The sequence below is a fragment of the Panthera tigris genome, chromosome E2 (genome assembly GCF_018350195.1).
Source record: "Panthera tigris isolate Pti1 chromosome E2, P.tigris_Pti1_mat1.1, whole genome shotgun sequence".
Lineage (NCBI taxonomy): Eukaryota > Metazoa > Chordata > Mammalia > Carnivora > Felidae > Panthera > Panthera tigris.
Genome location: NC_056674.1, coordinates 28,021,061 through 28,036,083, shown reverse-complemented (window position 1 = coordinate 28,036,083; position 15,023 = coordinate 28,021,061). Strand labels below are relative to the sequence as shown.

The following is a 15,023-nucleotide window of genomic DNA, read 5'->3' as shown; positions in this document are numbered from 1 at the left end:
CCGACTGAGCCACCCAGGCGACCCTCTTTTTACTATCAACTTCCTTACCAGTGAACACATATTACATGTCCTTAAATTTCCCATTACTTAGGGAACTTTGTCTCATTCCATGGAAAGGTACATGGACCCAGATAATTCTTTGGCATTCTTCTTCACTGGACAACACAATCGCCCATTTCTGGAACTGCTGACTCCCTCACCTTACCTTGCTCCCAGTCATCTGATCTTCTGGCCAAGGACAAACAGCCACTGTTCTAAGTCAGTGGTGCCAAGTCCACCATCACCTCACTATCAGATATGAGTTGATAAGCATGAGAAAAATGAAAACATTAACACACTAGTGCAAATCCAACATAAAATGACAAAACAACACACTGACACCGATGTCAAAACACCAACACCAACACCATAAACCCACGGGGCAAAATCTCACAACCCTATACCAAGACAAAAATAAGTAAAATGATAAAAGCTCATCTACTTGGGGGGAGAAGAGAGGAGCCTGGGTAGCCCCCAGAAAGTGGTAAAGTTCCTCCCCTTCACTGTTAGCCTCACAATCTTCCTGGCAACATAGAAGAAGAAACCCAGCGATCTTATTTTGAGGAACACAGATGGAGAAAGTAGCTGAAAAGCAAACAACACTTTGCGCAAGTATGCTTCCAGCGCTTTCTTCACACTAGAAAATCAAAAGTGACTTGGAAGTCCAACAATAGGGGAGAACTAAAGTAAAACTTTGTATATTCACATAGGAAAATATATTAACCCCCTCCAAGAAAGGCTGCATTTGTAGACTATGTAAATACATGGAAAAGACCATGCAAAATGTAAACTAAGGGAAGCACTAACACTATTTGTGTTGGTGAAAATTATTTTTAAAAATGGATCTTTTACAATGACACAAATAAGAATTTATGGAGACTAATAAACAGTTGACGCTTTATAATGAAAAGCTTCTTTGAAATGGCCAAGTTATTATTTTATGGTCAAATTGATCAAATACACAAGAAAACTTACCATATACCCAACCTAAAGTTTCTAATGCTATTGCAAAAGGCAAGCACCAAAGAAAATGCAGAACACATCAAATTCTCTTGATATTTCTTGCTGTTTTGACACAATTATTCTGGCTACCATTATCTGTTAATTGTCTTCACATCACTACCCTAATTCAGCATTTTTTACAAAATGTTTCCAAGTCAGCACCCAGCACACTGGCACTGGGTACACAGTTATTAGCAGACGTTGTTCGGGGTCTACATGGCAAACCCAAAATACTCCTCGTATTTATGACAGTTACAAACAAAAAGCTGACACATGCTCTGCCATTTTGTGCCTTCACTCAAATACCTGCAAGTTCAGTGACGCCCAGCAAATTCTCCTGAGTCAGTTCAATCAGCTCCTGCAGCAGGGCCTGGCTGGAGGACGATTCGGCACTGAACCGTACAGCCCCTGCCCCAGCAATCACACTGCGCACGTGCACACAGAGCCATGCACAAGAATGCTCCCTGCAGCACTGGGAACGGCCTCCGTGTTCATCAATAGGAGAATGGCTTAAAGAACTATGGTACAGCTATACAGCTGCACAGAAGTGGACATGAAAATAAGCAAAAGTTACAGAATAGTATTTATTTTCTTTGCTCAGTCTACCTGATACGGAAAAGTTCTGGAAGGATCCACAGGACACTGGGAACCATCACTATCTCTGAGGAAGACTAGGACTAGTCTAGGCTAGTCCTAGTCCTAGTCCTAGTCTAGGACTAGGCTAGGACTCAGAACGGCAGTCATATGGGACTCCCGACTTTTCTGTAACGTTTCAGTTTTTACAAGGAGAATAAATTCATGCCTCATTTATATAATTAAAATTTAAGAAAAATCTCTGGGTCATAAACTGCATGTGCTTTATCTAGTATTCCATTCAGGGAATTCAAATCCATATGAACGCAGGCAGCTCGAATCTAAGTGCAAAAGGGCATTGAAGGCACAGTGTCTTCACATGTAAATACACAAACATTTCCCTCTATACTCCTCCAATAATATAATCTTCCTCGCTTAAAAACAAACCCAGACCCCGTCCTATACAAAAAAATATTTTTAAAAAGGTGCTTTTAGTACAAGACCAAATTTTTTAAAATTTTACACACCATCTCAAATTCTTTAAGAAGCAGTTTTATTTTTAGTCTAAAAAATAACAGCATTATAAGGCCTGAGCCAAGCTTCACTTCATTAAAATGATATCTGCTGCCCATGTAATGGTTCTGAAATTGTTTCATTCACTTGGTCTGGTTTTAAGCAACACAGAAAAATTAGTATTCCACCTTGAGTGTGGCCTCGGAGGACTTCCAGTACCTCATAGTCCTCCTGGACCAGGAAGGAGTCCTTGAACAGCAGCGGGGTCTGAGGGTTCTGAGCTCCCTAAGGGATTTGGGAATCAGCCAGGTTTGGGAAGCCATGCTTTAAAAGAACCTTTAAGCAGCACCTCTCAACTTGTGCTGAATATGATCATTATTTTTTAAAGTATGATGGGAAAGCCACCCTTCCCCCCTACAGACCTATTAAATCAGAATCTCCGGAGAGCGGGTTCCAGGCATCAGGAATTTTTTCCCCTCAGATTGAGAACGCTGCTTTGAAGTAACTGGTTTAGGAGTCACTGATCTCAAGCTCATTAAGCAGAACACCATTATCTGCATGGGTTGTAGAAACAGTGGCATGCCAGGGGAGGAGGTAAGACACCAACGCCGGTTTTATTTGAAATCAGGGTTTGGACTGATAGGGCCCAGACTACTGATACACAGAGACCTGTTATAAAGTAGGACTAAGAAGCTCTGGTTTCAGGTAAAGATAAAGTCACTCCATTAGCTGTGAAACTTGGTAAAGTCATTTAACCTCTCTGAGGTTCAACTGATCACTTTTTTAAAAAGGACTGAAATAAGTGACCTCTGAAGATCCTTTGATCTCAAATCCCAGTAGCTACAAATCAGTCAAGGCCACAAGCAGGGTGGTCCTTAAATAAATGCATGAATATCTTCTATAAGTATCAGATTCATCATATATACATTTCTGTCTTGTCTACATAAAAATCCTATTCCTCATCACACCATAAGAAATCCTAACTGAACATAATTATGTTCTATCAGATCAACCATAAAAGAAAATTAGGGGGGTGTCTGGGTGGCTCAGTCAACTGAGCGTCCAATTCTTGGTTTCGGCTCAGGTCATGATCTCATGGTTCATGAGTTTGAGCCCTGCATTAGGCTCTGCACCTACAGCACGGAGCCTGCTAAGCATTCTCTCTCTCCCTCCCTCTCTCTCTCTCTCTCTCTCTCTCTCTCTCTGTCCCTCCTGCATACTCACTCACTCTCTCTCGGACCCTGCTAAGCATTCTCTCTCTCCCTCCCTCCCTCTCTCTCTCTCTCTCTCTGTCCCTCCTGCATACTCACTCACTCTCTCTCTCTCTCAGAATAAGTAAACATTAAAAAAAAAAAAGAAAAGAAAAGATAATTAAACTAGTCAAATAAGTCCCAAGATAAATAAAAACATTTGGCATAAAAGAAAATTTTCAAATAACTCTTTAACCTTTTCCTTGGCAACATTCTAATTTTTAAAAAATCTTTCCATTTTAAAATATTGTATTAAAATACACATAACAGGGCGCCTGGGTGGCTCAGTCGGTTAAGCGACTGACTTCGGCTCAGGTCGTGATCTCGCGGTCCGTGGGTTCGAGCCCCGCGTCAGGCTCTGTGCTGACAGCTCAGAGCCTGGAGCCTGTTTCAGATTCTGTGTCTCCCTCTCTCTGACCCTCCCCCGTTCATGCTCTGTCTCTCTCTGTCTCAAAAATAAATAAACATTAAAAAAAATTTTTTTTAATAAAAAAAAAATACACATAACATAAAATTTACCATTTGAACCACTTTTCAGTGTACAGTTCTATGGCAGGAAGTACATTCACAGTGTTGTGTGACCATCACTACTATCCACCTTCTTTTTATTATTTATCTTTTATTATTTATTCTTTTTATTTTTTATTATTTTTCTATTTTTTTTTAATTTTTTACATAGTCTCCACACCCAGTGTGGAGCTCAGTGTGGGGCTTGAACTACTCACAAACCTGAGATCAAGACCTGAGCTGAGATCAAGAGTCTGACACTTGACCAACAGAGCACCCAGGTATCCCTACAGAACTTTTTAAAAGACCACTTTATTGATTAGAACTTTGCAATCTTCCCCAAGTGGAAGTCTGTACCCATTAACACTAAAATTCTCCTTTCTCTTCTCCTAGCAGCCCCTGGCAACCATAATTCAACTATCTGGTCTCTATGAGACTACTCTCTAGGCACCTCACAAAAATTGAATCATTCAATATCTGTCCTTTGTGACTGGGTTTTTTTCATTTGGCATGTTATCAAGGTTCATCCATGTTGTAGCACATATCAGAATTTCCTTCCTTTTTAAGGCTAAATAATATTCCATTGTATGTATATACCACATTTGTTCCTCCATTCATCCATTAACAAATACTTGAGTTGCTTCGTTCTGATTTTTCTAACCATATGTCATTTTGAATGAAGTCACATACGGTAGAGATGAGAGAACCTTACATCACCAGCGTCTCTTATAAATAAATAAATAAGCAAGCAAGCAGACCACACTCTGCAACATAAAACAGACCTTCACATATTAAAAATAACAGAAATTGTACAAAGTATGCTCTTGAATTACACTAGACATCAGTAACAAAAAGATAGCTGAAAAATCCCAAAATACAATATTTGGAGATTAAACACAATACATGGAGATTAAATAAAACATAGGTCAAAGAAGAAGTCTCAAGAGCTATCTCTAACTAAATGAAACTACAACTTATCAAAACTTGTGGAATGCAGAGAAAGTAGGACTTAGAGAAAATTTATAGCACTGAATGCAAATATTAGAAAAGATGACAGATCTAAAAATCTAAGAATCTAAGTTTCTACCTTATGCAACTAGAAAAATATGAGCAAATTAAATTCAAAGTAAGAGCAAGCAAATAAATAAAGCTGGAGCAGAAATCAATAAAAATAAGATCAATAGAGAAAAATCAATGAAGCCAAAAGGTAATTCTTTGAAAAGACCAATAAAACTGATAAATCTCTAGCCAGGTTAATTGAGGAAAAAAAAGAGAAGACACAAATTACTATTATCAGAAATGAAAGAATGGTCATTACTACTAAGCCCAAGGACATTAAGAGAATAATAAAGGATTATTATGAACAACTCTATGCCCACAAATTAGATAATCTAGATGAAACAGACCAATTCCTTGAAAGAGACAATCTATCAGAATTTACACAAGGTGAAAAGAACAATCTGAATAGGCCTATATCTAGTAAGGAAACTGAATCAATAACTAATAACCTTTTAAAACTGGAAACAGATGGGTTCACTGGTGAAATCTCCCAAAGCTTTAAGGAAGAAATTATCTCAAGTCTCTACAATCTCTTCCAGAAAACAAGAGAGAAAATGCTGTCTAATTTATTCTATGAGGCAAGCATTACCCTAGTCTCCAAACCAGACAAACACATTAGAAGAAAGAAAAACTACAGACCAATAGCTCTCATTAACACAAATGTAAAAATCCTGGACAAAATACTGGTGGACTAAATCAAACAATGTACAAAAAAAAAAAAAATTATATACCACAACCAAATAGGATTTATTTCAGGTATGCAAGACTGGTTCAAGATTCAAAAATAAATTTATGTAATCCATCCATACATCAATAGACTAAAGAATAAAAAAAAACACCCCACAATCCTATCAATAGATACAGAAAAAGCATTTGAAAAAAATCCAACACCGAATCAAAATTCTCAACAAACTGAAAACAGAGGGGAAGTTGCTCAACTGGATAAAGAACATATACAAAAATCCTACCGCTGACATCATACTTAATGATGAGAAATTAGATGCTTTCCTGCTAAGATTAGAAACAAGGCAAGATGTCTGCTCTCACCACTTTTTAAAAAAAACTTTTTTTTAATCTTTATTTTTGAGAGAGAGAGAGCGAGCAAGCAGGGGAGGAACAGTGAGAGAGGAAGACACAGAATCCCAAGCAGGGTCTAGGCTCTGAGCTGTCAACAGAGAGCCCAATGTGGGGCTCAAACTCATGAACCACAAGTTCATGACCTGAGCCGAAGTTAGACGCTTAAACCGACTGAGCCATCTAGGTGCCCCTCATTCTCACCACTTTCATTCAACATCATATTGGAAGTCTTACCAGATGCAACAATACAAGAAAAGAGAAGTGTACAGATTGGGAAGGAAAAAAATAAAACTTCCTTTGTTTGCTGATGACATGATGATATGTAGAAAATCCCAAAGAAACAACAAAAAAATTCCTGGAATTAATAAACCATTAAGGTTTCAGGATACAAGGTTAATAAAACTCAATTATTTTTTGTTATATACCAACAATAAACAACTGGAATTTGAAATTTAAAATGCAATACCATTTACATTAGCATCCGAAAAAAAGCAGAAATACTTAGGTATAAATCTAACAACATACGTGTAAGATCTCTATGAAGGAAACCACAAAACTCTAAAAAAAATCAAAGAAGATGTAAAGAAATGGAAGACAATTCCAGGTACATGGATAGGAATCAAGATGCCACTGTCATTTCTTCCCAACTGTATCTACAGATTCAATGAAATCCCAATAAAAATTCCAGCAAGATTATTTTGTGTATTATCAATAAACTGATCCTAAAATTTATATGGAAAGGGAAAAGATCCAGAATAACCAATATAACACGGAAGAACAAAGTTGGAGGGCTGTCACTACCTGACTTCCAAGACTTAGAATAAAACTAATCAAACAAAACAAAGTAATCAAAACAGTATGGCTAAAGAAGACAAATAGATCATAGAACAGAATAGAGAGCCCAGGAGTGCCTGGGTGGCTCAGTCAATTAAGTGTCTGACTCTTGATTTCAGCTCAGGTTATATCTCATGGTTTGCGAGTTCAAGCCCCACACTGGGCTCTGTGCTGACAATGTGGAGCTGCTTGGAATTCTCTCTCTCTCTCTCTCTCTCTCTCTCCCCCTCTCTCTGTTCCTCCCCTGCTTGTGCTTCTTCTCTCTCAAAATAAGTAAATAAAAAGAATAGAGAGCCCAGAATGAGACCTACACAAAATACAGCCTACTGATCTTTGACAAAGGAGCAAAGGCAATAAAAGCAAGAAAAGATGGTCTTTTTAGCACGGTGACAGAAGAACTGGACATTCACATGCAAAAAAATGAATCTAGACACTGATATTCCACCTTTCATAAAAATGAACTCAAAATGGATCACAGACCTAAATGGAAAACACAAAACTATAAAATTCCTAGGACATAACTTAAGAGAAAATCTAGGTGACCCTGTGTTTGGCAATGACTTTTCAGACACAATACTGAAAGCACAATCCATGAAAGAAAGTATTGCTAAGGTGGATTTCACTAAAAGTAAAAACTTGTGCTTTGCAAAAGACACTGTCAAGAGAATGAAAAGGCAAGCCACAAACTGAGAGAAAATTTTTACAAAACACATATTGATAAAGGACTGGTATCCAAAATACACAAAGAACTCTTAAAACTCAAAAATAAGAAAATAACCCAATTTAAAAAAACAAGACCCGAGCAAACACCTCACCAAAGAATATACAGAGGCAAATAAGCATGTGAAAAGATACTTGACATCATACGTCACTAGGGAACTGCAAATTAAAACGAGACACTACTACACACGTATCAGACTAGCCAAAACCCAGAACACTGACAACATCGAATGCTGTAGCAAATATGTGGGATGGCAGAAACTCATTCATTGCTGGTGGGGATGTAAAATAGTACAGTCACTTTAGAAGACACTTTGGCAGTTTCTTAAAAAACTCAACACACTCTTACCATAAGATCCAGCAATCTTCCTCCTTGGCATTTACTCAAATGAGCTGAAAACTTATGTAAACACAAAAACCTGCATACAGATGTTTTATTCATAATTGCCAAAACTTGGAACAACCAAGCTTTCTTTTTTTTTTTTAATTTTTTTTTTCAACGTTTTTTTATTTATTTTTGGGACAGAGAGAGACAGAGCATGAACGGGGGAGGGGCAGAGAGAGAGGGAGACACAGAATGGGAAACAGGCTCCAGGCTCCGAGCCATCAGCCCAGAGCCTGACGTGGGGCTCGAACTCACGGACCGCGAGATCGTGACCTGGCTGAAGTCGGACGCTTAACCGACTGCGCCACCCAGGCGCCCCCCAAGCTATCTTTCAACAGGTAACTAGATACATAAATTGTATTACATCCGTACAATGGAGTACTATTCAGCAATAAAAAATAAATAAATAAAAGTAAAAAAAGAGCTATCAAGCCAGGAGAAGATATGGAGGAAACCTGAATTCATAGAATGGAAAGCAGACACATACTACATGATTCTAACTACATGACATTCTGGAAAATGTAAAATTATGAAGACAGTAAAAAGATCAGTGACTGCGGGGCTCAGGGAGAGAGGGGAGGATGAAGCACAGATTTTTAAGACACTGAAACTACCCTGTGCGATGGTATGATGATGCATACATGTCATTATACATTTGCCAAAACCTACAAAATGTACAAAACAAAGACTGAATCCTAATGTAAAAAACCATGGACTTTAATGGTACTGCATTGATAATGCAGCTCATCAGTCATAACACGCAAGATGGTAATTATAGGAGAAATGGGATGGAAATAGGGGAGAGTGGGAGCATGAGGATTCTGTACTTTCTGCTCAATTATTCTGTAAATACAAAAGTGTTCAGGGGCACCTGCATGGCTCGGTTGGTTAAGCGTCCGACTTTGGCTCAGGTCATGACCTTGCGGTTCGTGGGTTCAAGCCCCATGATGGGTTCTGCAGACAGTGCAGAGCCTGCTTAGGACCCTCTGTCTCCCTCTCTCTCTGCCCATCCCCCACTCATGCGCACAAACATGCTCTCTCTCTCTCTCTCAAAAACAAACATTAAAAAAAAGTGCTCAAAAAAAATTCTAATACACACACACACACACACACACACACACACACACACACACACACAGAGATGCCTTGTGGTGGAGAAAAAATAGAGGAACAGCTACCTCAGGACAGAAAAGTCCTTGACTACCTCTATGTTGCCCAGGCCTCAGAGATGACCTTATGTACTGACTTCCACAGAAAGGGCTACGACAAACTCCTAAGGAAGCTGAAGCCATACTGTGACCGGGGGGTTGGGTTCTGGTCATCATCTTGAACCTTCTTTTACAGAGGCCATGCAGCCCTTTCTTTACACAGCTGCCACCATGCTTGCTATGTGGTTTTTATACGTAAATAGCGGCTTTGAAAATAAATATTTGATTGGGGGGTAAAAAAAATCACTTGATTTACTACCGATAGGAATCCTTCCTATAATGCTGTATGGGTTATGTTAGCCTGAGGGGAGGAATGATTCACATTAAGGTAAAAGAATATTAACACAAGAGGAAGAAATACAATCCAAGTTTAATTTCAAGCAAAAATAAATGTGTTACTCCTGGTTGCTGGCATTAAGGCTGTGAGAACTCCGTCCCTTAAACAGAGGCTCACAGGCCACTGGATCCACCATGGTTTTCTTCAGCTAACACAAGTTGAAAGCAAAGGTCAGGTATGGCTGCGGGCAAAGGGCTCCCTTGGCCAGTCCCAGCCACCGACCAATAGCCAAGCACAGCTCACTACAGGGAGAATTACTGCTTTTTCCACACATCGTGCACTAGTCAGCCCAAAGCCATTTCAGCTTTTTGGATGCAGCCCACATGCTTCTCTCTGCTCATTAACAGAACCAGTTAGAAGTTATATCTCCTCTTCTCACTCCTATCCTGTGTCCCCAGTAAGAATTGTACCCTAAGGATAACTTAATAGCTGAGGAGGAAAAGTTCCTCCTTTTAGGGGTGTTCCAGCTGACAACTGATAAAGGTTCAAGAGAATATCACAACTTTACAACCCTAATAATGAACTAGTAAATATATGCAATGATCATTAATGGCTACTAATATCACAAAAGGAAAGACACTCAGACATTATGTATCTTATGGGAAAAGTACAGATCATCATCTATGAAGTATACTTGCAAAAAAAAAACACAATAAAAAAAACATAAATAAGCCGCTAGATCTAATTACAAATTTATAGAAAATACAGGGGGACAAAGGAACATATTAAATCGACACCACAGGAATGCAATCAGCAAAACTCAGCAGAAGAGTCTACAGGAAAAACTCAATTTCTTCAACAAATAAATTAATGAGGGAAAGAGATGGCAGAGAACACTGTAGTTCAAAAGGCATTCCAACCAGGGCACCTTGGTGGCTCAGACTGAGCATCGGACTCTTGATTTCCACTCAGGTCATGATCTCACAGTTTGTGGGATCAGGCCTTGCGTCAGGCTCTATCTATGTTGACAGCATGGAGCCTGCTTGGGATTCTCTCTCTCTCCCTGTCTGCCCCTCCCCCCACTCGCGCACACACTCTCTCAAAATAAATAAACACTTAAAAAAAAAATGAAGGCATTTCAACCAACAGCAATGCAAAACCTCATGTGGATTCTGATTTTAACCACTAAAAAAACACAGCACAACTGGAGAAACACGAACATTGGATATTTGATGCAACTAAGGAATTAATGTTCATTTGTTTAGGTGTAATCATGGTATTGTGACTATGGTTTCTTTTTAAGTCCTTATCTAGAGACACATACAGAAACATTATACAAAATGATGTGACACTTGGAATTCACTCCAAAATAATGTGGGGTGGGAATGAATGCAGGGGGTGCTGGTGAAGTAGGCTGGTCCACAACTGATCACCACTGAAGCTGCATGATGCATACATGGAGGTTCATTATTCTATTCTCTCCACTTCCACATTGCTTGTAATTTTCCACAGTAAGTAGATTTTACCAAATTAATTGGAATAATCTCAGATCTCAAAATTCCTTTGGTTGAGGTCAACCATTACAGTAGAGCCTGCTGACTATCTCAGTTATACTAAATACCGTATAGCCAACCTGCTCTTTCAGAGCTTATCATTTGAAACCTATACAATCAGTTTTTCTTTTCCAACCCTCTACCACCTAACCGATCTTTCAAAACGTGAGCAAAAATCTCTACTCAAAGCTTGCCCTTACATCACTAGTCAAAAGCAACCTCTCTCTCATGCACTGCCTATCCAACCAGACCATAATTTTCCAGAAGACAAGGAATATGTTTTACTGTCATTACTTCTCACAAAATGTCTAGCACAATAGTCTGCACATAGCAGTTGATTATCCGACCAAAAAACGTGTGGATCAGTTCTGGCCTGTGCAGAGATGAGTGGCAAAACCAACAAGTAATATAGTACCAAAAGCAGAGGACACATTTACAAAGTCTACAGGTCATGAAGAACGGATGAACACACTGTGGTAGATCCATACGATGGAATACTACTCGACGTTAAAAAGTAACAACAATATTACACACAACAGTATGGCTGAATCTCCAAAACGCTGTGGTAAGAGACAGAACTTAGGCACAAAAGACTACAGAGTATACACCATTTCATTTACATGAAATCCTGGAAAAGGCAAGTGGTTGCTTAGGACAAGAGATGAGGTAAGGGGACTTGCTCTAAGAGCATCAGGGTACTTTTTCAGTGATGGAAATGTTCTGTACCTCTTCCTGTATCTTGATTGTTATAGTTACACAACTATATATATTTGCCCAAAGTCCCTAAATGGTACAATTAAAATGGGTGGCTTTTATTATAAATCATGCCCTAGTAAAACTATTTCACAATCATAAAACTAGATTTAAAAATTATAAATATTTATAATAGGACAGACCAAGAACTCTTACAAATCAATAAGACACACATGAAAGAAAGGGAGGCAATGCTCTTTCTGCCATCTTTCCGTGCCCCATAATGGTGTGCATGAATGTCCCAGCAGATGCGCTCCAGAGCACTAACAGTACTAAGAAGAGAGGCAAACGCCAAGTTTTTATTAGGTCATGCTCCAAAGTCATCTTCCAGTTTCTAACTGTGATGATGAAGCATGATTACATTGGCAAATTTGAAAATCACTGATGATCACAGAGCTGGGAAAACTGCTGTGAACCTCATAGACAGGTTAAACAATGTGAAGTGATCTGTCCCAGATTTGATGCACAACTCAAAGATCTAGAAAAACTCCAGAATAATTTGCTCCCGTCCCACCAGTTTGGTTTCACTGTACTGGCAACCTTAGTTGGCATCATGGACCGTGAAGAAGCAGGACGAAAACACACAGAAGAGAAAATTCTGGGTTTTTTTTTCTAGGGATGTAATACATAAGCACAGATAAAATGCCTCAATGGAAGATAGAAAAGAAAGGAAGGAAAGAAGGAAGGAAAGAAGGAAGGAAGGAAGGAAGGAAGCAAGGCAAGGCAAGGCAAGGCAAGGCAAGGCAAGGCAAGGGATGGGTGCCTGGGTGGCTCAGTCAGTTAAGCACCGGACTTCAACTCAGGTCCTGATCTCAATAGTTCGTGAGTTCCAGCTTCGCGTGGCACTCTCTACTGTCAGCACAGAGCCCACCTCAGATCCTCCATCTCCTTTTCTCTCTGCCCCTCCCCACTCACACTCTTTCTCTCCCTCTCTCAAAAATAAACAAACATTAAAATTTTTTAAAAAGAGCACCTGTGACACAAGAACAGACACTCAGATCAATGGAACAGGACACAGAACCCAGAAATGGACCCACAAACATATGGCCAACTAATCTTTGACAAACAGGAATAAAGACAGTCTCTTCTGCAAGTGGTGCTGGGAAAACCAGACAGCGACATGCAGAAGAATGAACCTGGACCACTTTCTTACACCATACACAAAAATAAACTCAAAATGGATGAAAGACCTAAGTGTAAGACAGGAAACCATCAAAATCCTCAAGGAGAAACCAGGCAAAAACCTCTTTGATCTTGGCTGTGGCAACTTCTTACTTAACACGTTGCCAGAGGCAAGTGAAACAAAAGCAAAAATGAACTACTGGGACCTCATCAAAATAAAAAGCTTCTGCACAGAGAAGGAAACAATCAGCAAAACTAAAAGGCAACCAACAGAATGGGAGAAGATATTTGCAAATGACATGTCAGATAAAGGGTTAGTATCCAAAATCTATAAAGAACTGATCAAACTCAACACCCAAAAAACAAATAAGCCAGTGAAGAAATGGGCAAAAGACACGAATAGACACTTCTCCAAGGAAGACATCCAGATGGCCGACACATGAAAAAATGCTCAACGTCACTCATCATCAGGAAAATACAAATCAAAACCACAATGAGATATCACCTTACAACTGTCAGAATGGCTCACATTAACAACTCAGGCAACAACAGATGTTGGTGAGGATGTGGAGAAAGAGGATCTCTTTTGCATTGTTGGTGGGAATGCAAGCTGGTGCAGCCACTTTGGAAAACAATATGGAGGTTCCTCAAAAAACTAAAATAGAACTACCCTACGACCCAGCAATTGCACTACTAAGCATTTATCCAAGGGATACAAGTGTGCTGTTTTGAAGGGACACATGCACCCCCATGTTTATAGCAGCACTATCCACAATAGCCAAAGTATGGAAAGAGCCCAAATGTCCATTGATGGATGAATGGATAAAGAAGATATGGTATAGATATACAATGGAGTATTACTCGGCAATCAAAAAGAATGAAATCTTGCCATTTGCAACTACGTGGATGGAACTGGAGGGTATTATGATAAGTGAAATTAGTCAGAGAAAGACAAAAATCATATGACTTCACTCATATGAGGACTTTAAGAGGCAAAACAGATGAACATAAGGGAAGGGAAACAAATAATATAAAAACAGGGAAGGGGACAAAACAGAAGAGACACATAAATATGGAGAACAAACTGAGGGTTGCTGGAAGGGGTGTGGGAAGGGGGATGAGCTAAATGGGGAAGGGGCACTAAGGAATCTACTCCTGAAATCATTGTTGCACTATATGCTAACTAATTTGGATGTAAATTTTAAAAAAAAAAATGTAGGTTTGGAGTTTGATCTCAATAGTGACTAAGGCTTTTTAAAAACAAAACAAAAAGCAAAACAAAAAAAAGAGGGGCACCTGGGTGGCTCAGTTGGTTGAGCGTCCCACTTCAGCTCAGGTCATGATCTTGTAGTTCATGAACTGGAGCCCCACATGGGGCTCACTGCTGTCAGCCTGTCAGCATAGAGCCTGCTTCAGATCCTCTATCCCTTTCTCTCTGCCGACCTTCCCCCGCTTGCACTCTCCCCAAAAATAAATCTTTTTTTTTAATTTTAAAAAAGAAAAGAGCTAGGCTAGGAAAATAAGAAATTCAAACAAAATTAATAAATAGCCAATTAATGTGAAGGTATATACAAATTACATCAGTAAAATACTATTTTCCCCTATAAAATTGGCATAAACTGTTTTCTTTATATTGGTTTTAGTAATTTAATATTTATTATTTTTTATTTTTTTTAAACGTTTACTTATTTTTGAGACAGAGAGAGACAAAGCATGAACAGGGGAGGGGCAGAGAGAGAGGGAGACACAGAATCTGAAACAGGCTCCAGGCTCTGAGCTGTCAGCACAGAGCCCGATGCAGGGCTCAAACTCACGGACCATGAGATCATGACCTGAGCCGAAGTCGGACGCTTAACCGACCAAGCCACCCAGGCGCCCCTAGTAATTTAATATTTAGCACTGGGAGGGTTTAGGGGAAACTGGGACTCTTACACACAGCTGACCCAATCTTTCCACAAGAAAGGGTGCAAAAGCCTTACAAGATACAAACACCCTCCAGTCTAAAACTATGTGTCAAGACAATTCACACAGAAAGCATAGTCTTTAACCCATGGTACTGAGATAACTGCATCTCCACAGGCAAAAGAATGAAGCTGGATCTGTACCTCACACCATATACAAAAGATGAACTCAAAATGGATCTAAGACCTA

At 39.3% G+C, this 15,023-nt stretch overlaps 1 protein-coding gene and 1 non-coding gene across 7 annotated transcripts in view; one reads left to right on the top strand and one right to left on the bottom strand.

Moving 5' to 3' along the window:
- Positions 1–15,023, bottom strand: part of TENT4B (terminal nucleotidyltransferase 4B) — a 76,365-nt gene that overhangs the window by 49,544 nt on the left and 11,798 nt on the right. The window lies entirely within an intron of this gene.
- On the top strand, positions 3,651–3,735 carry TRNAR-UCG. The gene has a single exon. It is a non-coding gene; the product is annotated as a tRNA-Arg (tRNA).